The following is a 22,551-nucleotide window of genomic DNA, read 5'->3' as shown; positions in this document are numbered from 1 at the left end:
AATACAATTATGTTGTAAGATGCAAAATGTAAAATCCTACAATTATATGTATAAAAAAATTGGTGAAAGTAAAAAAAAAAAGTTCAATCACAGTCACGGCCATTGGCTTAAATATAGATCTCTCTTTATAACTATAGAAAGAAATCATAACTGTAGAAAGAAAAACACACCTGTAAGCACGGAAGTAATTTTTTTCCAAAGGAGAATTATGTGAATATCAAGATTTGCAACAGCTCTTAGAAAACTGACAAAGCCCTTGAATATATTATCTTTATTATCACGCAGTGCACAACAATGAAAATACCGTTACTGTACTGCCACACAGTTCTGTCATCCAAAACTGAATCCACTGTTTAATTCATTCTGTTCAAATAATTAGTACACAGGATTACAATTAAATCTAATTTTTGAAAGATGAAACAAATTCATAATTTTTATTTCATCTATAAAAATAAAATCTCAAGCTATTTTGCACCATATTATAAAACATTTATCCTGATTTTCCATAGTCCAACTTTCTTCTGTAATCTACATACTCAGAAAACATAAATATGGTGTGTTATACACATTTCTTTGATATTATTGTAACAATTTTAAGTTCTATTTAGCTTTCCTCAATTTTTTTTGTTTTGTTTGTTTGAGACAGAGTTTCACTCTTTTTGCCCAGGCTGGAGTGCACTGGTGCAGCGCAATCTTGGCTTCGCAGGTTCCAAACAATTCTCTTGCCTCAGCCTCCCGAGTAGCTGGGATTACATAAGCCTGCCACCAAGACCAGCTAATTTTTTTGTTTTTTTTTTTTTTTTCAGTAGAGATGGCGTTTCACCATGTTTGGCCACGCTGGTTTCGAACTCAGGTTTCAGGTGATCCACCTATCTCAGCCTCCCAAAGTGCTGGGATTACAGGCATGAGCCACCATGCCCAGCCCAAATATTTTTAATTTAATACACCCTATTTATCTTAAAAATTCATCTTTTTTTTTTTTCTTATCTGCCACTCCACTCAACCAATCTTTTTATGATAAAGCAAATTTTAAACTTCCCTTTTTTTCCTGGCCACCAAACCCTATCTTCAAATAGAAGTTTAAATACAAAATAAACACACTGATTATCTTTCTACTGCCTGAAATCAAGTAATTGGGTTTAACATTAAAACAAAGTAACTGAAAAGACATAAGTAGAAACAATTTATTTATAAGCTGTTGTTTAAAAAGATGGTGAGATGAAATCATTCAGTACACTAAAAAGCCAGAAAGGAGATGGGAACTCATGATGAAATCTGGCAAACAGACAACATAAAATACAATGGAAAGAGATTTAAAAAGATGTCCTAAATAAGAGATTAAACTCACTCAACGGGTTATGTTTAAAATACTCCTTGTGGCCAGCCAGGGTGGCTCATGTCTATAATACCAGCACTTTGGGAGGCCAAGGTGGTTGGACTGCTTGACCCCAAGAGTTCAAGACCAGCCTGGGCAACGTAGTGAGATCCCATCTCTTAAAAAAAAAAATCCTCCTTGCATACCCTTGTTAATAGGAGATTAAAATTAAAACCACTGCAAACTCTTTAGTTTTTAAAAAATTATATGATTTTTATAAGAGGGAGAAAAATATTGTTTTAAAAAGGCACATTAACAAAAAACAAAAAAAGCCAGAAATTAAACAAAATTTAAGACCAGAATCATCATCAGCGTTGAAATACATCATGTCTTAATGTTAAAACGAAAATAGTGACATAATATGTAATAGTCCTAAACACAGGCACCTTACAATACAGCCCAATAAATACATACATTTGAAAATACAGGGAAAAACTTAAATAATTCAGGGGTAATGAGAAAAATATCTATAGAGGCCAGGTCCTGTGGCTCACGCCTCTAATCCCAGCACTTTCGGAAACTAACATGGGAGGTTCACTTGAGGTCAGGTGTTCGAGACCAGCCTACCCAACATGGTCCTGGCCAATATGGTTAAATCTTGTATCTATTAAAAACACACACACAAAAAGTTAGCCAGGTGTGACGGCATGCAGCTACTTGGGAGGCTCAGGCACGAGAACTCCTTGGACCTGGGAAGCACAGGTTGCAGTAAGCGGACATCATACTACTCCACTCCAGCCTGGGCTGTTGAGTGAAATGCTGAGTCAAAAGAGGGGAGGACAGGGGAGCAACTTTAATTGCATATACTGTAAAAAGTGAAATTAAATATAAATGTGCTAAGCTTCCTACATATGCATACACACAAAACTGAAAAAAAAAAAAGGCATAGTAAATTCAAGCAAAAGGGAACGAAAGATACGGACAGAAAGCATCAACAAAAAAATTCATTAAAAAATATAATCGAATTCCTATCTGGCAAGGAAAAACGGCAAAATGTAAAAAGCTTATCAGAAAAAAAGAAGCAAACTGACAGAATTATACACGTTTTGTAAGTCATAAGATAAAACTATAAATATTTATATCCTATTTATAAACATATTTATAGGACATTACAAATTCTGTGTAAGCAACAAGATCATACCCAAGAAAAGCCAAAGACTTATCACCATGAAAGAAACTTTCAATAAATCCAATGTCAAAAAAATATTAATGGCCAGGCACAGTGGCTCACACCTGTAATCCATCATTTCAGGAGGCCAAGGTTGACAGATCACCTGAGGTTGGGAGGTCAAGACCAGCGTGACCAACATGGAAAAACCCCGTGTCTACTAAAAATACAAAATTAGCTGGGCATTGTGGCGCATGCCTGTAATCCTGGCTACTCAGGAGGCTGAGGCAGGAGAATCACTTGAATCTGAGAGGCGGAGGTTGCAGCGAGCCAAGATTGCACCATAGACTGCAGCCTGGGTGACGGAGTGAGACTCTGTCTCACCAAAAAAAAAAAAAAAAAAATTCATAAAAAGACTCCAAGTACAAGTAAATATACAAAGAAATTCTATCTAACTTCAAAGAAACAACGAATCCCTTTTTAATAGGCAACCTGTGTCCAGAAAGAGAGAAACTCTCATTACCTGAGTTTAACACAACCTTATCAAACTGTGAAAAAAAAAATTACAGCAACGTAATTTTGTTTCTATTCTATTAGCATCTATGAGACTGTGCAGATACGAAGATAGGACTACAATAAGGCTATGTAAATATTAAACATCAGGTGATTCACAATGTTTAAAGTTAGAAACGCTATTACTGCAATTAAGCACATTAAAAAACTAAAGGGGAAAATCAACAGATGTAACCAAACATCTTAAAAATTCAACTTCTCCTTTTTATTAAAAAAAAAAAAAACCTCTCAAATTGTGAATGGAAGGAAGCTTAAAGAATATCTTCCCAAGAAAACATTCCAACATCAGTATTTAAGGATAAAACACTGGAAGCACTTCTTTTAAAGAATCTAGACCACTGGAAAAGAAATCTAACATCACTATTCACAGATAACATAATTATACAAAAAATGCAAAAAAATCATTATTACTGCTGAATCTTACTATGTCTACATGCTCAAAATTGTAGGATGAGCCTTTATATACCACTAATGAAAAACACTGCCAAGTAAATTGATACACTGGAGTTCGTTTAGATTTATTCACACAGTTTTTAAAAATCATACACCACTCTTATGCATACATAGAAAGAACAGCAACATCCAAAGGAAATTGGCTCAGGGTATTGATAAAGTTTCTTTGAATTCAGTGCTACTCTCACTCACTTGTCTATTCACTGCTGTTCAAAGTCCTTATCCTTCTAACTAATAGAGTCATCTTGATAACAACAGTGCTAATGATGAAGCATACTAAATTATCATCTCTGGAATAATCTTTCAAGTCAAAGACATCTACTTTGCAAGTTCTGATGCCTGCATTTTACTATTTGACAAAAGTCTGTTTTATCTTTTCCCCTGAACTGAACCACACCAATATATGGTAAGAAGCTGTCTCCAAAATTAGAAAATATATAATAAATATATTACAACATATTTATACTCAACATAAGACAATTAACCTCTGATTGAACCAAGGGCCAATCAAACCTGCTTCTGGCTGTTTCCTTCGGCCAGGCACAGTGGCTCATGCCTGTAATTCCAGCACTTTGGGAGGCTAACACGGCCTGGTCATTTGAGGCCAAGAGTTCAAGACCAGCCTTGCCAACATGGTGAAAACTGGTCTCTACCAAAAATACAAAAATTAGCTGGGCATGGTGAGGTGCACCTGTAGTCCCAGCTACTTGGGAGGCTGAGGCATGAGAACTCTTGAACCTAAAAGGTAGAGGATGCAATGAGCTGAGATTGTGACACTGTACTCCAGCCTGGGTGAGAGTGAGACTCCGTCTCAAAAAAGAAAAAAAAAAAAAATTAGCCAGTCATGATGAGTGTCCTATACTCCCTGCTACAAAGGAGGCTGAGGGGGGAGGATCACTTAAGTTCAGGAATTCAAGACCAGCCTGAGCAACATAGTGAAACCCCATCTCTACAAAAATATATGAAAATTATCTGGACATGATGGTGTGCACTTGTACTCTAAGCTACACATGAGGCTGAAGTGGGAGGATCACTTGAACCCAGGAATTTGAGGCTGCAGTGAGCTATGATCATGCCACAGGACTCCAGACTGTGCAACACAGTGGGACTCTGTCTCAAAAAAACATTATGTATATAGTGGTATATACACACAACAGAATACTACTCAGCTATAAAAAGAAAAAGAAATCATGTCTTTTGCGGCAACATGGGTGGAACTGAAGGCTATTATCTTAAGTGAAATACAACAGGTACAGAAAGACAAATGGCATATTATCTCATAAATGGGATCTAACTAATGTCTACACATGGACTTGACACTAGAGACTCAGAAGGGTAAAGGTGTGGAAGGGAGTTGGATAATGAGAAATAACTTAATGGGTATAATGTATGTTACTTAGGAGATGGCTACTCTACCATCTCTATGTATGTAACAAATGCATCCATGTATACACCATGCAATCTACGTATGTAGTTGTACCCCATAAATTTACACACACAAACATATTTTGTGTATATATGGACAGTGGACTTAGATGGCCAAATTCAAAACCTACTCCAGCACTTAATCATATAATATATAAAATGTCATGGCCTATAGACTTTCTTATCAGAAATACGGTACAAAGCTGGGGAAGGTGGCTCACTCACACTTGTAATCCTAGCACTTTGGAAGGCAGAGATGGGAGGATTACTGGAACCTAGGAGTTCAAAGCCTGCCTGGGCAACACAGTGAGTCCCCATTTCTATAAAAAATAAAAAACTAGCTGGGTATGCATGGTGGTTTGCACCTGTAGCTCCAACTACTTGGGAGGCTGAAGTTAAGAGGATCACTTGAGCCCCGAAGTCCAAGGGTAAGCCCTAATCATGCATCAGTGCACTCCAGCCTGCTAACAGAGAAGACCCACTACAGCCTAGTGACAGAGCAAGACTCCGTCTCAATTTTTAAAAAAGAAAAGAAAGTTAAAACAATTCTAAATAAAATACACATATTAACATTTGATCATAAAGTCAGTTTTAAAACACAGCAAACAGAGAAGCAAATAAAACACTGAAAACAAAATAGGGAAACTAAAAATGCCTAAATACTTAAAGGAATCTGATATACCACACAAATTGCATTACATATCAATGGAGAGAAAAGCTAAATGAAATAAATCCATACAAAAAAAGATAAATTGCAATCCAGTAAAAAATACAAAACATGTCCAGAAGGATTCATGCCCTATATATTTTTGTAAAACACAAAACTTTAAATCAGTTTTAAAAAACAAATAGAAGACAGCATTTTTATGCCCTATTTAGTAGGAAAATTATTGCAGACACAAAAATTACAACTTATATATGAAAACACTAAAAAGATTACCTCAAAACTGCATCCTACTCAACAAAATATACCCAAAAGAACGTTAAAAGAAGCCCCAGGCCAGGCATGGTGGCTCACACATGTAGTTCCAACAGTTTGGGAGGCCAAGGCAGGAAGATTGCTTCAGCCCAGGAGTTCAAGACCAGGCTGGACAACATGGCAAGACTCTGTGTCTATGAAAAATAAAAAACAAAAAGTTAACCAGTGTGGTGGGGTGCACCTCGGTCCAGCTATTCAGGAGGCTGAGGCAAAGGGTTTGCTTGAACACAAGAGGTCAAGGCTACAATGAGTTGTGACCACTCCACCATACCCCAGCATAGAAAACACACACACACACACACACTTAAAACAACTGGATATTATTTCATCTCCAAAACCCTGAAATAAATTAAACTGTCAAACCTTTGGTGCCAGGTATGGTGGCTCACGCCTGTAATCCCAGCACTTTGTGAGGCCAAGACGGACAGATGACCGGAAGTCAAGAATTTGAGACCAGACTGGCCTGCATGACAAAACCCTGCTTCTACTAAATAAATAAATAAGCCAAGTGTGGTGGCACATGCCTGTAGTCCCAGCTATTCTGGAGGCTGATGTACAAGAATTGCTTGAATCCAGGAGGCAAAGGTTGCAGTGAGCCACGATTGCACCACGGCACGCCAGCCTGGGCAACAGCATAAGACTCCCTCTCAAAAAAAAAAAAAAGGTAATGATATGGAGAAACACTCTGACAGAAAACTTAGTATCAACTAGATACAACCAATGTGGAAAGAATTTGGCAATTCCAGTACAGCTGACAAATGCACATGCACTTCAGATTACCAATTCCACTTAAACCCAAGAGAAGTTAATCATGTACAAAGATGTTCACAGCCACATTGTTTCAAAATTGGAAAAGACTGAAAACCTAATTGGTTCCCAGTAATTTATAAACAGGCCACAGCATATTTATAAACTATAATAGAATATAAATTCAGATTAATGATTTCCCAAACTTTTTCACCTTAGGACTCCTTCACAATTAAAAAATTTGAGAGTCCTAAAAGAGCTTTTGTTTAAGCAGGTTTTATTATCAACATATACCATTTTAAAAGGTAATGCCTACTAATTTTAGGAAAAGTTTATTTATGTTTGTTCACTTAAAACTAATAAACCATTAATATTAAGATAAATAACACTATTAAAAGTACTTTCCAAATTAGACATTTTTATGTTAATCTTTTTAATACCTGGCTTAAAATAAAACAGACGGATTCCTCTATCTGCTTCTGCATTCAACTTTCTGAAACATGTGAAACTCTTGAAAACTCTACTGTACACTACATTAATGGGATAATAAGAGTAAAAAAGGTAAATTACTTCTTGGTATTTTTTAAAAAATTGTTTTTCTCTCACAGACATCTGAAAAGGTGCCAAAGATCCCCATGGGTTCCTAGACCAATTTTTGCTAACTAAAACATTAGATCCACAGATAACATGAAAGAAACTCAAAAACTCACTGTTGAGTGATAAAAAATACACAAAATGACACATACTCTATAACTTCCTGAAGTTATAACACATACAAGGAAACCAGTCTGGGGAAAAAGAAGCAGGATTGAGAAGCACTGAAGGCAACTCTTTAAAATGACCTGCACAATTCCATTTCTTTAAATAAAAAAAAAAAAAAAGAAACAAGTTTGAAAGACTGTAACATTTGTTACAATCTGTTACAACAGATTTATACTTGCTTACTAAGGACAAAAGATTTTATAATTTACATGTTTAATATATTAACTGTTAATTTTTTAAAGTCATTGACGTAGATTCCTTTGTGTCTCTCCTAGATTCCTTTGTGCCTCTCCTAGATTAAAATTCCTCTTTCAATTAAGCAAAATTTGGTTAAAATCTAGTTACTCTCCTTTATTACATTTTACAGCTAAATAAGAGCGCCATATTTATTAAAATACTATGTTTAAAACAAGAATGGGCTGTCAGTCAAGGTAGATGGTGAAAGCAATGGTGGAAACATGTTCCTGAGAATCCTGTTTTCATCTGCTGCCTTCAAAAAATGAACACTCAATACTTACACAATTCAAGAACACTATTTGGCTCCTTAATTTCAATTGGGGGGCCATTCAACTCCATATAAATCTCTGCATTAAATTATTTCAAATGATTTTTTTTTTGAAATAATGTTTATCTGCCAGATCATTCTGTTAGCGGAACAAATCAAGATAAGAAACTATCTACTATAATTAAGGGCTTCAAAAGTTAGGGATGAAAACAAAAGTATAAATCTACATTTAGAATACAATAGATTAAATGTTAATTAAAGAAATCTACACTGCTCTAAGTGACAAGGATGAAAGAAAGCCTGGTAAAACGGTAGTGTCTGGAAAAGGAAGAAAGCAAAAAGCAGGAATTATTTTAGGGACTCTAGGGCAAAAGAGGTTCAATGCACATTACTGGGCACCTACTCTGTGCCAGATAAATTTGGTTTCAGCAATATTGAATATGGACTGTTAATAACAGGTCAGGATGGAGGTGTTCCGTAAGTAACTGTAAATGCTAGATGAGAAATTTGATGAGTGAGAATAAGAGACAGGGATGCCAGAGAAGAATTTTGGAGAAAACGAGTAATTAATCTCAAGTTAAATTCCACATTTAGGTTAGGAAAATGACCAGAGCAGACAAAGAAAGGACAGAGAGTTTCTGAAATGCAGTACACTTTCAGGTGACACACCAATTACCTGCTGTGGAACAGTTTCACATGTTGAGAAATACCAGATTTAGAGGTGGGAAGAATAGAAATAAAAGTACTAGTGAAACTAAAGAGAAGACAGATAAGCTTTTTGTAAAATAAGCATATCTGTGAGTATTTATAGAAAGGGGCAGGCAGAGAGTAAGGAAAGGGTAAGCAGAGAAAATGAACTTTGAAAGCAACACTTCTCCCAACAAAAGAAAGTAAAGTGAAGGAAGAACTAAAGCAAAAGTATGAAATGAATGAGATCAAACATTTGCATCATATGGTCATCTATCTTTCTCAATTCAGTAACAAAATAATATGCTGGCATTGAAGAACTTAAGAATCTAAAAAAGTTTGCAATTGCCAGAACGCATAAATGCAACAATTCAAAGGATAGCAATTAGTGACAATACAAATGAAAACAGAATCAGAGTTTTTTTTATATATATATATATATAAGCACTGTATGCTTTAAAAAAAAAAAAGTTAAGGGGCACCTATTTGAAAAATACACATAAATTAAAAACTAACAACTCATTTATCCAAGATAATTGGCTAGCAGAAGTCCGGCACAGTGGTTCACGCCTGTAATCCTACCACTTTAGGAAGCCAAGGCAGGTGGATCATCTGAGGTCTGGAGGTCGAGACCAGCCAGGCCAACATGGTGAAACCCCATTTCTACTAAAACTACAAAAATTAAAAATTAGCTGGGTATGGTGGCACACACCTGTAGTTCCAGCTACTTCGAAGGCTGAGGCAGGAGAATCGCTTGAACCCAGGAGGCAGAGGTTGCAGTGAGCTGAGATAGCAACAATGCACTCTAGGCCGGGTGACAGAACGAGACTGTCTCAAAAAAAAAAAAAAAAAAAAAGGCTAACAGATCGTCAAGGTCTATCCCATCAGGCAAAAAAGTACTTTTTACTTAACGATTTCCTTATAAATCCTTTAAAACTATGCACTTGCCTGTCTTCTTTTTGCACATCCATTGCTGATGTACTGGAACATCTACAACTGCTGTACTGTACAAGATACAGTTCTATCTTCTTTACAGCTCTTCAGTTGTCAAGATATAAAGCAACTACCTCTACAGTTTATGTTGGCCCTTAGCAAGTCAACAACTAGATTGCATTAAAAATTTGCTTTGACGGCCGGGCGCGGTGGCTCACGCCTGTAATCCCACTACTTCGGGAGGCCGAGATGGGTGGCTCACGACGTCAGCAGATTGAGACCATCCTGGCTAATATGGTGAAACCCCGTTTCTACTAAATATACAAAAAAATTAGCCGGGTGTGGTGGCGGGCTCCTGTGGTTCCACCTACTGGGGAGGCTGAGGCAGGAGAATGGTGTGAATCTGGGAGGCAGAGCTTGCAGTGAGCCGAGATCGCGCCACTGCACTCCAGTCTGGGCGACAGAGCCAGTCTCTGTCTCAAACAAAAAAAAAAAAAAAAAAAAAAATTTTTTTTCCCTTTGACTACCTCCTGCAATACACTGCCACACTTTTGTAAACCATCAATCTCTAGTTTCCTTCAGACTTATTTGAATCATCAGAGCTCTGATATGCTGCAGTCTGGGAAAACTGAAAACCTGCCTTTTATAAATTGTAAAAGTCTAGGAAACAAGTGCTGTACATGTTCTCTGAAACTACTGCATTTAGGACCCTCACATATAAAGTGAACAGCCAATTTTAAAGCTTGCTCACCTGAAGACTATTTTCATCAGAGGATTACCTTCACCAAGAAGGGCAAAGTTTGCATACAGCCATCTGAAGGCTACTGCATTTCTGACAACTGCTTTTTTTTTTTTTTTTTTTTTTTTTTTTTTTGAGACAGAGTCTCTCTCTGTCGCCCAGGCTGGAGTGCAGTGGGGCGATCTAGGCTCACTACAAGCTCCGCCTCCCGCGTTCACGCCATTCTCCTGCCTCAGCCTCCCAAGTAGCTGGGACTACAGGCGCCCGCCACCTCGCCCGGCTAGTTTTTTTTGTATTTTTAGTAGAGAGGGGGTTTCACCGTCTTAGCCAGGATGGTTTCGATCTCCTGACCTCGTCGCCTCGGCCTCCCAAAGTGCTGGGATTACAGGCATGAGTCACCGCACCCGGCCAAAAAATAGCTACATTCTTGATCATCTATCCGGTAACGGAAACACCAATTTACTACTAGCCCTCAATGCTTCTCAGCCTTGAAACTGTTCTAACAGCTGCAGCCAGAGCTCAGCATAAACTCAGGTGTGCCACGAACGCATTTCAGAATCTATCTTTTACAGCCTAAATTTGTATCCCTTTCCTATCTATATTACACACTCCAGCCAAACCGTAAATATTTGCCTATTTTCTACAGACATTTCATTCTTGTAATGACCTCTCCTACTCCCACCCTACCTAAGAAAATCCTACTCATCCCTCAGTAACCCTAGCTAAACCCCATTATCTACTTCAGGAATCCTTTCCCAATTTTGCAACCTGAAACCTCGCCTTCCTGTGAAATGCCCACAGCAAACTTTTTGCAGTCACGTTCTGCATTAAGCGCCTTTTAAATCTTTCTTAGTACCTAGCACTGTCCAACGCTCACGCTACTGTGCTCCAATTTGCCAGCAAAGTTGTACAAAATGCTAACAAGTCTTTTGAAGATGAAACTGTATAAGAAATTTCAAATAAAATCTCAATGTCATCATGGGTATATGAACCTAAAAGTAATGTATTGTCCTTCAAAGAGAAAAATACCTCTTCTGCCTATTTTCCATCTCTTACTCAAAAAAAAGTATCCAGACTAAAAAGCTCGTTTAAATACAGCTCATCAAAAGTTTTTCCACATAAATGAGAAGTCGCCTTAAAATTTTATTCCTCTGCCCTCGTGCTATATAATTTGTACTGTATTGTCTATCGAATGAGTGCCTAATAACTTTTTTATAATAAATCCCATTCATATTTTTCAGATCCTCGGAGGCAATGATGGTTGCAAAATAAGCGCATGGAAGGTCCCCGAACAGCCACATAATGACTTTAATTAGGAGAAAATAAAATTTTCTGGAATTTATGTGCTCTCGTGAGCCCAGGTACCCTAAGTGCCACCTGCCCACTAGGGTGCTATAGACTCTGGGAAAGACACAGAGCAGTGAGCGCTGCGACCCCGGCACCCGAACAGACGTCTGCGGCATGTCAGCTAAAGCGTAGCCGACACAGCCTCCAGCCATGGACCGGCTGTGAGGGGAAGGCCGAGAGGTGGCGCTGCTGCAGGAGTCTGGAATGTAAGCGCGCGCATGGCGACAAAGGCAAAGGCCGCCAAGGGAACGAGCACGCCCCGTCGCGCAGACACGCCGTCGCGCCGGAATCTGGGCGGCCGCGGCCGCCGCCGCCGCCGCCCTTTTCCCCATCCCCGGCTCAAGGATCATAACGGAATTTTTTTCCAGATACCGCCTTCAAAATGGCGGCTCCGCCTCCCGACAACACTTTCAATACTCCCCAGCAGCAGGCGCCTACTATCCGCCATCTTGTCCCCCGTCCCTCCTCCCCTTCGCGGACATTTACATAGCGAAAATAGGCCCAGCAGGCCTCCGGCCTTCACCTCACGCCTGCAGCCTTCGCCTCCTCGCCAAGCCTCGCCCCCGTGCCGCGCCCTGGGTCTGCAGTGGTTCGACCCCAGATCCACCAACCGCCCTCCGAACAAACAGGCGACCTTTTCCCACCCCTGCCCGCTTACGGAGCGCACCTCCGCATCCTCTCAGGGCCGCCGAATTATTCCCAGGCCTAACTGCGGCCTCCTCGGGGCCTGTTCGGCGCCGAGCGCCACGCCGGCCGGCCTAGCGCGGGAGGGCGCCCTACGGGACGCCGACCAGGCCACGAGCAAGTTACTGCGCGCGCACTAGGCCCCGCGGCCGCGGGGGCACGCGGGACTCACCCGACGGACTTGCGGGCCGCCGGCGACAGCGGCGGGTGCTGCAGGCCGGCCTTTCTCTGGAGCACTGGGCCGGGCTCCGGCTGGTAGGGCGGGCGGAGGGAGGGAGGAGGGGCCGAGCTCGGAGCTGACAAAAAGCGGCCCAGCTCCCCGGCACAGGCCCGCCGTCAGCACGTCACGTCACCGCCCGGGAGAGAGACCCAGGAATATGCGGGATGGTAGTTGGGCCCCCTCCGCCCGGTGGGCCTCCCGGCGCCCCGGGTCGCCGCCGGTCACGCCCCGAGACTGGGGAGTCCAGTGACCTCACTGCAGTGGGGTCTCCGGCAGCCGGAGTTTCCGTCACAACGTTCTTTTCTTCCGCGCTCCCGCCCGCCGTCACCACTACTCGCGCGCCACCGCCTCAGTCGGTGGCGTACAGGCAAGCGGCCCCGCACCGGCCAGGCCACCCCCTGCCATCTCCGGTGGACCTCGGATTCCTAATCTCCCACACCCTGCCCCAGGCCTCCCCGAGACCTATTGCCTCTCCGCGCCAGTCCTAGCCAAGGCAACAGCTCTCATTGTTTGCTTGTCCTTAGACCCCCCGCACGCAGTAAATGTGTTTTCTTTATTCCTAGGGTTGAGGAGGAAAGCAGATGCAGAGATACAGATACAGACAGCATCCCCCACTGGCTCCTGCGTTCGATTTAAAAATTAAAAGAAAAAAGTAAATGGATTTACCAGTGTGCAGGCAAGAGGAGGGGAGGGTTATCCTAAATCAATTACTAAGCCATTTGAGTTTTTTATGTTAACGTAGGTATTTTGACCAAGGTCTGTAATGTTTAGTATACGTTCTCTATTGCAATGTTTCATCTTTTGGCATCCTTGAAAGGTCAGTTTTGTGTAATTTTCTCATAATGAATTATGCACATTCTTTAATAAGTGTAAACTAACAATTGGTTTGGGGATTGTTTTCTTACAAAATTATCCTCTTAAAGTTTAAAAAACCTTTAAAATGCATTTGATTAAACAGCTAGTACTGATGAACTACAAAAACGTGTATGTGTTTTCATTACGGTTTTATGCGTGCTAACTTCCTATTAAACTTGGGACTCGGACTGTGTTTGAAAGTTGCTACTAAAAAGTTAAATATGCCTGTCGCCGTGGCTCACCTCCGAGCGCTTTGGGAGACCAAGGCTGGAGTATCGCTTGAGGGCAGAAGATACAGGCCTTTGGGAGGCCAAGGCTGGAGTATCGCTTGAGAGCAGAAGATACAGGCCGACAGCTGTGATCAAGCCACTGCTCTGCAGCCTGCAGGCCAGAGCCAGTAACCTCTAAATGTAGAGGCTAAATATTTCAGTTTTCTAGCATACCGATTTTTAAAACTCACAGAAATCATCTTGTCCTTACCTGAGACACCTAAAAGTCATAAAATGCTTTACAAAAGAAAAACCAATGGTACATAGTTGGTATAATGAGATTAGTGGCTGGATAGCAATTCTCTTTTCAAACCATTGGTTTGACCTTTTTTTCTCAAGTGGTTACATTTTGTTTCAAACATGATAAATGAGAGGCAGCTCACCCCTGTAATTCCAAAACACTTTGGAATGCTGAGATAAAATCAGCTTGTGCTCAACTGAGAGTTGGAGACAAGCCTGGAAAACAGGGAGATACATCTGTACAAAAAAAACTGAAAAGAGCTGGGTGTGTTGGTACACGCCTGTAGTCCCAGCTGTGGGGAGGCAAAAGCCCAGTTGGGCTATGATTGTGACACCACACTCCAGCTTTTATGACAGAGCAAGATCCTATATTTAAATAAATAAATAAATGTAAGTCTTGTTTGAGAAAATTTCATCAAGTTAAGACAATGTATTTTGTGGAAAGAAAAGTATTCTTACAATGTCTTTCAGTGAAGAACTAGCCTAATTTCATACATAATTAACATAATTTCAAAATACTGATAAAGTTCAAGTTTTTAGAGAGAGTACCTGGCTCTTGCCACCCAGGCTGGAGTGCAGTAGCCCCTTCATAGTTCACTTGGCTTTGAACTCTCCAGTTCAGTGTAACAGCCATGGTTTCCCAAAGCACTGGGATTACAGCCGTAAATCAAATATTTCCCAAAGGCCTTCATTTAATGCTATGATATGTCAAGAATAGGATCTCATATCATCCTTTCAACTGTAAGCAGCATGGTCAGAACACAAAAAAGGTAAACACTGTTAATACTTCTATGCTAATCAAAAATCCCATTATTATCAAAAATTACCAATATATAAAGCACTTTAGAAAGAACAGCTAAGGAATATAAAGGAAAAAAAGATGTTTCCTAATCTAAAAGATCAGAGGTAGTTTAGATAATGAAAGTTTAAACAGCTTTTGACACTACTTTTCATTCATAATGTTAACTTTTGTTAAGAGACAAGGAAAGGATGGTCTAATTGTAGTTGTCATATAAGAAGAGTATTACAGTCCAAGAAAGATTATAAATGACTCCACAGATGAAGTCAACTATATTACATCTTTTTATTTTCTCAGACACAACAGAGGGAAAATTTATACAAGGACAATGATGAGATAATATTTCAAAAGTATATTGTGAATACAAAATAACTGGCTGCAAAGCAAATAAGCTTTTATTACTGATAAAATGTATCTGTTGTTCAGAGTTGCTAATGTGTCTCAGCTTTGAAAGTAACCAGCTCAGAAAGATCATGGTTTCAATAAAGTAGCTACAATTGCATAAGCAAGAGACAGTACAATGTCTTTATGTCTTTTTCCAAAAGAAGATGAAGAAAAGAAAAATTGAATTTTTCTTTCCGTTACTAAGAAGGAATTTACAAAAGAAAGATTATAGTAGTTTTTGAGAAAGCAGAGACACTTCAATAGTACAGCATTCATTCATATACCAAAATTTAAAAGCATGTTATCTAAAGTGTCTCAAAAAGCTTTATGGAACCAAAATTTAAAGACATCGTATCTAAAAAAATCTCAAAAAGTTTTATAGAACTAAGTGTATTAGGCTGCTATGGCGGCCATGAGGAAATACCACACTGAGTGGTTTAATCAACAGAAATTCATTTTCTCACAATTTCAGAAGCCCCAAGTCCAAGGTCAAAGTATTGACAGGTTTGATTTATTCCAAGGCCTTTCTAGTTGACTTTTAGTAATGGCAGCCATATCACTGTCTTCACCTGATCTTCACCCTGTGTCCATGTCTGACTCTCTTGTAAGGACACTAGTATTGAATTAGAGATCACCCATATGACTTCATTTTACCTTAATTACCTCTCTGCAAATGCAGGCACAGTTGGAGGTACTTGGAGTTATAATTTGGGGAAGGACCCATTTCAGCCCAGAATACCCTCTGGTCACTCAAATGCATCTTATTTCTCACATGCAAAATACATCATTACTAGGGTGTGTCAAAAAATGTTGTGATCCAGTTTGAAGAGGCTTGTACTGACTAATAATGAGTATCATAATAACACGTTATAGAAATGCACTTAACCATTCAATGTATCCAAAATCATGAATCTACAATAACATATTTCAAAAAATTACCACCTTTGGGCCGGGCGCGATGGCTCAAGCCTGTAATCCCAGCACTTTGGGAGGCCGAGACGGGCGGATCACGAGGTCAGGAGATCGAGACCATCCTGGCTAACACGGTGAAACCCCGTCTCTACTAAAAAAATACAAAAAACTAGCTGGGCGAGGTGGCGGCGCCTGTAGTCCCAGCTACTCGGGAGGCTGAGGCAGGAGAATGGCGTAACCTGGGCGGCGGAGCTTGCAGTGAGCTGAGATCCGGCCACTGCACTCCAGCCTGGGTGACAGAGCCAGACTCCGTCTCAAAAAAAAAAAAAAATTACCACCTTTGAGGAATGGTACAGAACCAACACTTATGAGAAGAATGTCTGATTATGAAAAGAATAACATGTTTAGCTCATACAAATTTTCCCAACCAAAAACAGTGATAGCAATTTTCTCTTTATAGATGTATTCCCTTTTTCAGTCTGTTTTCTTATCACATCATGTAGCCTCCAGAAAATTCCACTGTACACCTGTGGAAAAATAAGAATGCAAAAGGCAGTATTTATAGTTATATGGAAATAGTTTTTTGTTGTTGTTGTTTTGAGGAGTCTCACTTTGTCGCCCAAGCTGGAGTGCAGTGGCGCGATCTCGGCTCACTGCCAGCTCCACTTCCCAGGTTCACTCCATTCTGCTGCCTCAGCCTCCCAAGTAGCTGGAACTACAGGTGCCCGCCACCACGCCCAGCCAATTTTTTTTGTAGTTTTAGTAGAGACAAGGTTTCACCGTGTTAGCCAAGATGGCCTCAATCTCCTTGTGATCTGCCCACCTCTGCCTCCCGAAGTGCTGGGATTACAGGCATGAGCCACCGCACTCAGCCTGGAAATAGTTTTGAAATTCCCCTTGAAACAGTCTGGGGACCCTCAGACCAGACTCTGAGAAAGAATTTGTGAGTTAAAATGTAATAATAGTTACACAGAGTGTCTTTGTTATAACATTTCCAGAGAATGCACAAATATGCCATTTTCATCCACCAAAATAACTAAAACAGAAATGAGGGATTTCATGTCAGATATTCAGAGTTCTTACATGGCAGACATTGACAACAAAGAAGAGTCTCATCTTGGACAAGATTTGGGGCTGGCTGTGGTGCTTCATGCCTGTAATCCCAGTTCTTTGGGACAAGGAGGGTGGATCACAAATTCAAGACTAGCCTGGCCAACATGGTGAAACCCTGTCTCTACTAAAAATATAAAAATTAGGTGTGGTGGTGCATGTCTGTAGTCCCAGCTAGTCGGGGGGCTGAGGCAGAGAATTGCTATAACCCAGGAGGCAGAGGTTGCAGTGAGCTGAGATTGTGCCATTGCATTCCAGCCTAGGCAACAGAGTGAGACCCCTTTTCAAGAAAAAAGAAAAGAAAAGAAACTGGTGAAGAGACAAAAATCAAAGCAGATTTGTTCAGATGATGGAAAATCCTCAGATTCTTACAGGCTTTAGAGAAAGACTTTATGGTCTGGTAGAAAGATCAACAGGATACACTGAAAGCTTGCCTAGAGTAGTTAAAAGATGAGTCAATACTCTCAAAAACCTGCAACTTAAATGTGCACAGAGGCCAAATTCTATGAGGAAGTTTATGATCCTGAAAGGAAGTATGCTACTCCCTCTCAACCTCTATTTGATATGTGATTTGATATTATTAATGCAATTCATGAACCTATGGAAGAAATATGTGAATTGAAAGCAGATAAAGAAAACAGAATTTCAGCTGAAATTCAAAGCTGAAAGAAAGGCCAAGGTTGAAGATGAAAAAAGTGAATGAAGAAAACAAAGACCCCAAAGGAATTCCCAACTTTTGGACTTGCTTAATGATATGGTTTGGGAACATCACGAACCTATTTTGAAGCACTTCAAAGATATTAAAGTGAAGTTCTCAGATGCTAGCCAACCTATGAGTTTTGTCTTAGAATTTCACTTTGAACCCTGAATATTTCACAAATGAAGTGTTGACAAAGACATATAGTATGAGGTCAAAACCAGATGACTCTGATCATTTTTCTTTTGATAGGCCAGAAATTATGGGTTCTATAGGCGGCCAGATGGACTGGGAAAAAAGGAATAAAAACCTTTAAGAAGCAGAAACACAAGGAATGTGGGACAGTTTCTGATGGGAATAAAACAGCTTCTGAGAACTCTTTCTTTAATTTTTTTCTGCCCTGCTTGAAGTTCTGAGAATGCAGTTCTGGATGATGCTTCTGAAGCTGTATTTGCTGTACACTGTGAAAATGGTTTATAATCCCAAAATTTATATTTACTGGAGCAGCTGTTGAAGAAGATGATGATTATGATGAAGAAAGTGAAGAAATGCATGATAAAGAGGAAACAAACGGAGAATGAGAAAAATCATCCAGGCTGGGTATGGTGGGTCACACCTGTAATCCAGCACTTTAAGAGGGTGAAACAGGCATATCACTTGAGGCCAGGAGTTAGAGACCACCCTGACCAAAGATTACCCTGGTGAAATCCCATCTTTACCAAAAACTGCAAAAATTAGCCAGATGTGGTGGTGGACACCTGAAGTCTCAGCTACTTGGGAGGCTGAGGACAATCACCTGAGCCTAGGAGGTCAAGGCCGCAGTAAACCATGATTATGCCACTGCACTCTGCTTTGTCTGACAGAGTAAGATCCTGTCTCAAAAAAAAAAACTATCCAAAGCAGAATCAAAACCTCGTGGAGAGCAAGCAGCAGTAAAGTAGGATGGCCTACCTTCTGCTTCTCTAGAAAAGAAATATTTACATCTGACAAGTCTATTTCAAGGGTTTGTGGTGGTGTTTTCTTGTTGTTGTTTGCTTGCTGGCTTGTTTTTGTTTTACAGCCTAAAATAAAAATGTCAAATACAGAAAACAAGTGTACTCCAACTAATTAATTAAGGATAGACAATAGGAAAATACCACCATTTTGTAATCCCTAATACATAAATAAATCTAAAGCAATGATTATCAATGACTACTAGAAGACAATTAGATAATATGCCCTATGAAGAATATGCACAATAAGACCTATAAAGTAATCTGCTTCCTAACTCCCCCAAAGCAGTCTTGTACACAATCAATCCTCTAGATTTAACCACTTATTTGCAATACATTTAGGGGCTTAGAGAAACATATAAAGCCATGATGGTAGAGAGTGTTTTACAGGAATAGATGAACACAACCCAAACTCTACTGGACAAATGACTTTTTTATCAAATAAAAAGTATGAGATAAAAGTGGAGGGGAAAATCAATAAATTAGAAAAGGCTTAAAAGGCATTTTAAACAATTATGAATAAGATTTATTTTAATCATGATTCAGAAAAATAACTATAAAAAGTGTAACTTTGAAATTATAAACCCTTAATGTGCCTGTATATACAGATACACAAATATACATATATTATAATATACACATACAAAGATATATATTATGATATACATACATATTCTTGTTAATATGTTGAAGTTGAATGCTTTTGTTAATGTTCATTTTTACATGATTATGTAATTACACCCTTAAAAAAGGATTCCTGTCTTTTAAAGATATACAATAAAAATATTTTTATAGGAAATATTTCAGAAATTTGCTTCAAAAAACTGTGAGGGTAAGGGAGGATCATGAATGATCATGAAATAGGTGGAAGGTATACATGAAATAAGATTGGCTATGTTGTAACAGTTTTAGAAGCTGAACGATGTATATGTGGGGTAATTCTCTGTGTGTATATTCAAAATAATTCACAGGTTTAAAACACAAACAAAGGCAAATACAAAAAGAAAAGTTTACCTTCGTATTCCCAAGTATCTTTGCTGAGGAACAAGCTCTACAGACACTACTTGCTTCCTTCACATTTATGTGGACCAATGCAATACCACTTATTTAAAAATTATGTGGGAGGCCAAGGCAGGCGGATCACCTGAGGTCAGGAGTTTGAAACCATGTTGGCCAACATGGAGAAACCCTGACTCTACTAAAAATACAAAAATTAGCCAGCCATGGTGGTATGTGCCTGTAGTTTAAGTTACTCGGGAGGCCAAGGCAGCAGAATCACTTGAACCCAGGAGGCAGAGGCTGTAGTGAATTGAGATCATGCCACTGTACTCCAGCCTGGGCAACAGAGCAAGACTCCATCTCAAAAAAAAAAAAAAAAAAAAAACCAAATTCCAGAGAAACATCTGTTTTTAAAAACAGATGGAAATTTCTGGGCCCAACTCCTAGGCACTGATTTTTAGGGCTCAGGTATCAATAGTTTTCTCCAACACCAAGCACATTTTGAAAAACATTAGCACACTCCTGTAAAAATCCTCTTTGTCCACATCTAAAACAGCTTTTCCACTGAGGATTGTATTGGTCCATTCTCATGTTGCTAATAAAGACACACCTGAGACTGGGTAATTTATAAAGAAAAGATGCTTTCCTGACTCACGTTTCAAAATGGCTAGGGAGGCCTCAGGAAACTTACAATTATGGTGGAAGGGAAAGCAAACACATCATTCTTTACACGGCAGCAGTAAGGAGAAGTTCCAAGTGGGGAAAAGTCCCCTATAAATTAATCAGATCTCATGAGAACTCACTCACTATCATGAGAACAGCAGCATGGTAACTGCCCCCATGATTCAATTACGTCCCACCAGGCCACTCCTACAACATGTGGGGATTATGGGAACTATATATAATTCAAGACAACATTTGGATAGGGACAGAGCCAAACCATATCAAGGATTAATGTTACCAAAATGCCAGGGGTTCAGTCTAGGTCCTGCTGCTCAGTGAAAAGGAAGCCATTTACTAAAACAACAAATATTTATAGGCAAGAAGCTTTAATCAGGTGCTGCAGCCAACAAGATAGGAGCTCAGTCTCAAATCCATCGTACCAACCAACTAAAGTCAAAGTTTTACATAGCAGGGAAAAAATACAAATACATGCAGAAAAATAGAAATTATGGAGGTGCAAGGAAGATGATTTGGTTAACAGGAAGCAGGTGGTCAGTTATGTAATCATGATGGGGGAGGGGTCTGGCATTTCATTATCCAAATGGAGTAATCCAGTTATGTTTTAGTTCCTTGATACTACCTGGGAGGCCTAATAGTGGGCTGCCTAAGAAAGGAACTCAGATAAGACACACTTTAAAACTTTTCAAGTTCAAGGAGGTATATTTGCCAAAGTTAAGGATGCACACCCATGACACAGCCTCAGGAGGTCCTGATGACATGTGCCCAAGGTTGTTGGGGCGCAGCCTGGTTTTATACATTTCAGCGAGAAATAAGACATCAGTCAATATATGTAAGAAGTACATTGGTTCCATCCAGAAAGGCAGGGACAACTCCAAGCAGGGAGGGGGCTTCCATGTTACAGGTAGGTGAGAGACAAATGGTTGTATTCTTTTGAGTTTCTGATAAGCCTTTCCAAAAGAGGCAATTAGATATGCATCTAACTCAGTGACCAGAAGGATGACTTTGAATATAATGGAAAGCAGATTTGCCCTGAGTAGTTACTACCTTGAAGGGACCCAAGATATTTGCCTTTCACAGTGCTACGAAGGGACATTTTGGGTAGCTCCATATGATGGTGGCCTCATGGCCAACTGGGAATCAGAGGTGAAATTAATACTATAGTTTTCTTCTGAAATACAATCTTTCTCTCTCCAGCCCCTTACTTCCACAAAAGATACATAATAACAGGACCATCTCTAATTAATATTACAAATTCTGTTCAGGCCAGGCACAATGGCTCATGCCTACAATCCCAGCACTCTGGGAGACTGAAACAGGCAGATCACTTGAGCCCAGGAGTTTGAGACCAGCATGGGCAACATAGCAAAACCCTATCTCTACAAAAAAACAGAAAAAAATAGCCGGGTTGGTGGATCACACCTGTAGTTGCAGCTACTCAGGGGGCTGACGTGGAGGTATCATCTAAACCTGGCAGGTTAAGGCTGCAGTAACCTGTAAATACACCAGTGCACTACAGCCTGAAAGCCAAAGTGAGATTCTAAAGAAAAAGAAAAGAAAAAATAATTTCAAAAGAGAAAACCAAATTTTACCTTTTTCTGTTGTATTACTAAACTATTTTAATAAACCCTTATAAACAAATCTATTTGATATGATTTTGCTGTATCCCCTGTGTCACACTGTAATCTCAAATTGTAATCCCTGTAATCCCCACCTGCTGTGGGAGGGACACAGTGAAAAGTTATTGGATCATGTGGTTTTCCCCATACTGTTTTCATAATAATGAGTATCAGAAGATCTGATGGTTTTTGTATTAGTCCATTTTCATGCTGCTGATAAAGACATACCTGAGACTGGGCAATTTATAAAGAAAAAGAGGTTTAATGGAACCCTCAAGTCCACTGATATAAGGAAATAGTGAACAGGAATTAGAATGGACTGATACGCTATCTTTTTAACTAGATTGATTATAAGGTAAAAACTTCATAAGCCTTTAATAATCATTTACAATTTTTTTATTATTATACTTTCAGTTCTGGTGTACATGTGCACAACATGCAGGTTTGTTACATAGGT

The 22,551-nt window shown here is 39.6% G+C and overlaps 1 protein-coding gene and 1 pseudogene across 5 annotated transcripts in view; one reads left to right on the top strand and one right to left on the bottom strand.

Annotated features, from left to right (window-relative positions):
• The window catches only part of ZFY (zinc finger protein Y-linked), a 47,460-nt gene extending 33,923 nt beyond the window's left edge, over window positions 1–13,537 (bottom strand). For 3 of the 5 annotated variants that reach the window (XM_031661108.1, XM_031661112.1, XM_031661111.1), the window contains exon 1: window positions 12,301–13,537. The gene's annotated coding sequence lies outside the window, so the exon portion shown is untranslated. Of the gene's footprint in view, window positions 1–5,874; window positions 5,998–12,300 lie in introns of those variants that run through there. The other 2 variants (XM_031661109.1, XM_031661110.1) reach the window with 2 other exon arrangements.
• A 3,432-nt stretch (window positions 13,538–16,969) lies between these two features.
• On the top strand, window positions 16,970–18,473 carry LOC116272334 (annotated as a pseudogene).
• The last annotated feature ends 4,078 nt before the right edge of the window (window positions 18,474–22,551 follow it).

Source organism: Papio anubis, chromosome Y (assembly GCF_008728515.1).
Source record: "Papio anubis isolate 15944 chromosome Y, Panubis1.0, whole genome shotgun sequence".
In the NCBI taxonomy this organism is placed as follows: Eukaryota; Metazoa; Chordata; class Mammalia; order Primates; family Cercopithecidae; genus Papio; species Papio anubis.
The sequence above is the reverse complement of the archived record's forward strand: the minus strand, read 5'-3'. Positions and strand labels throughout refer to the sequence as shown.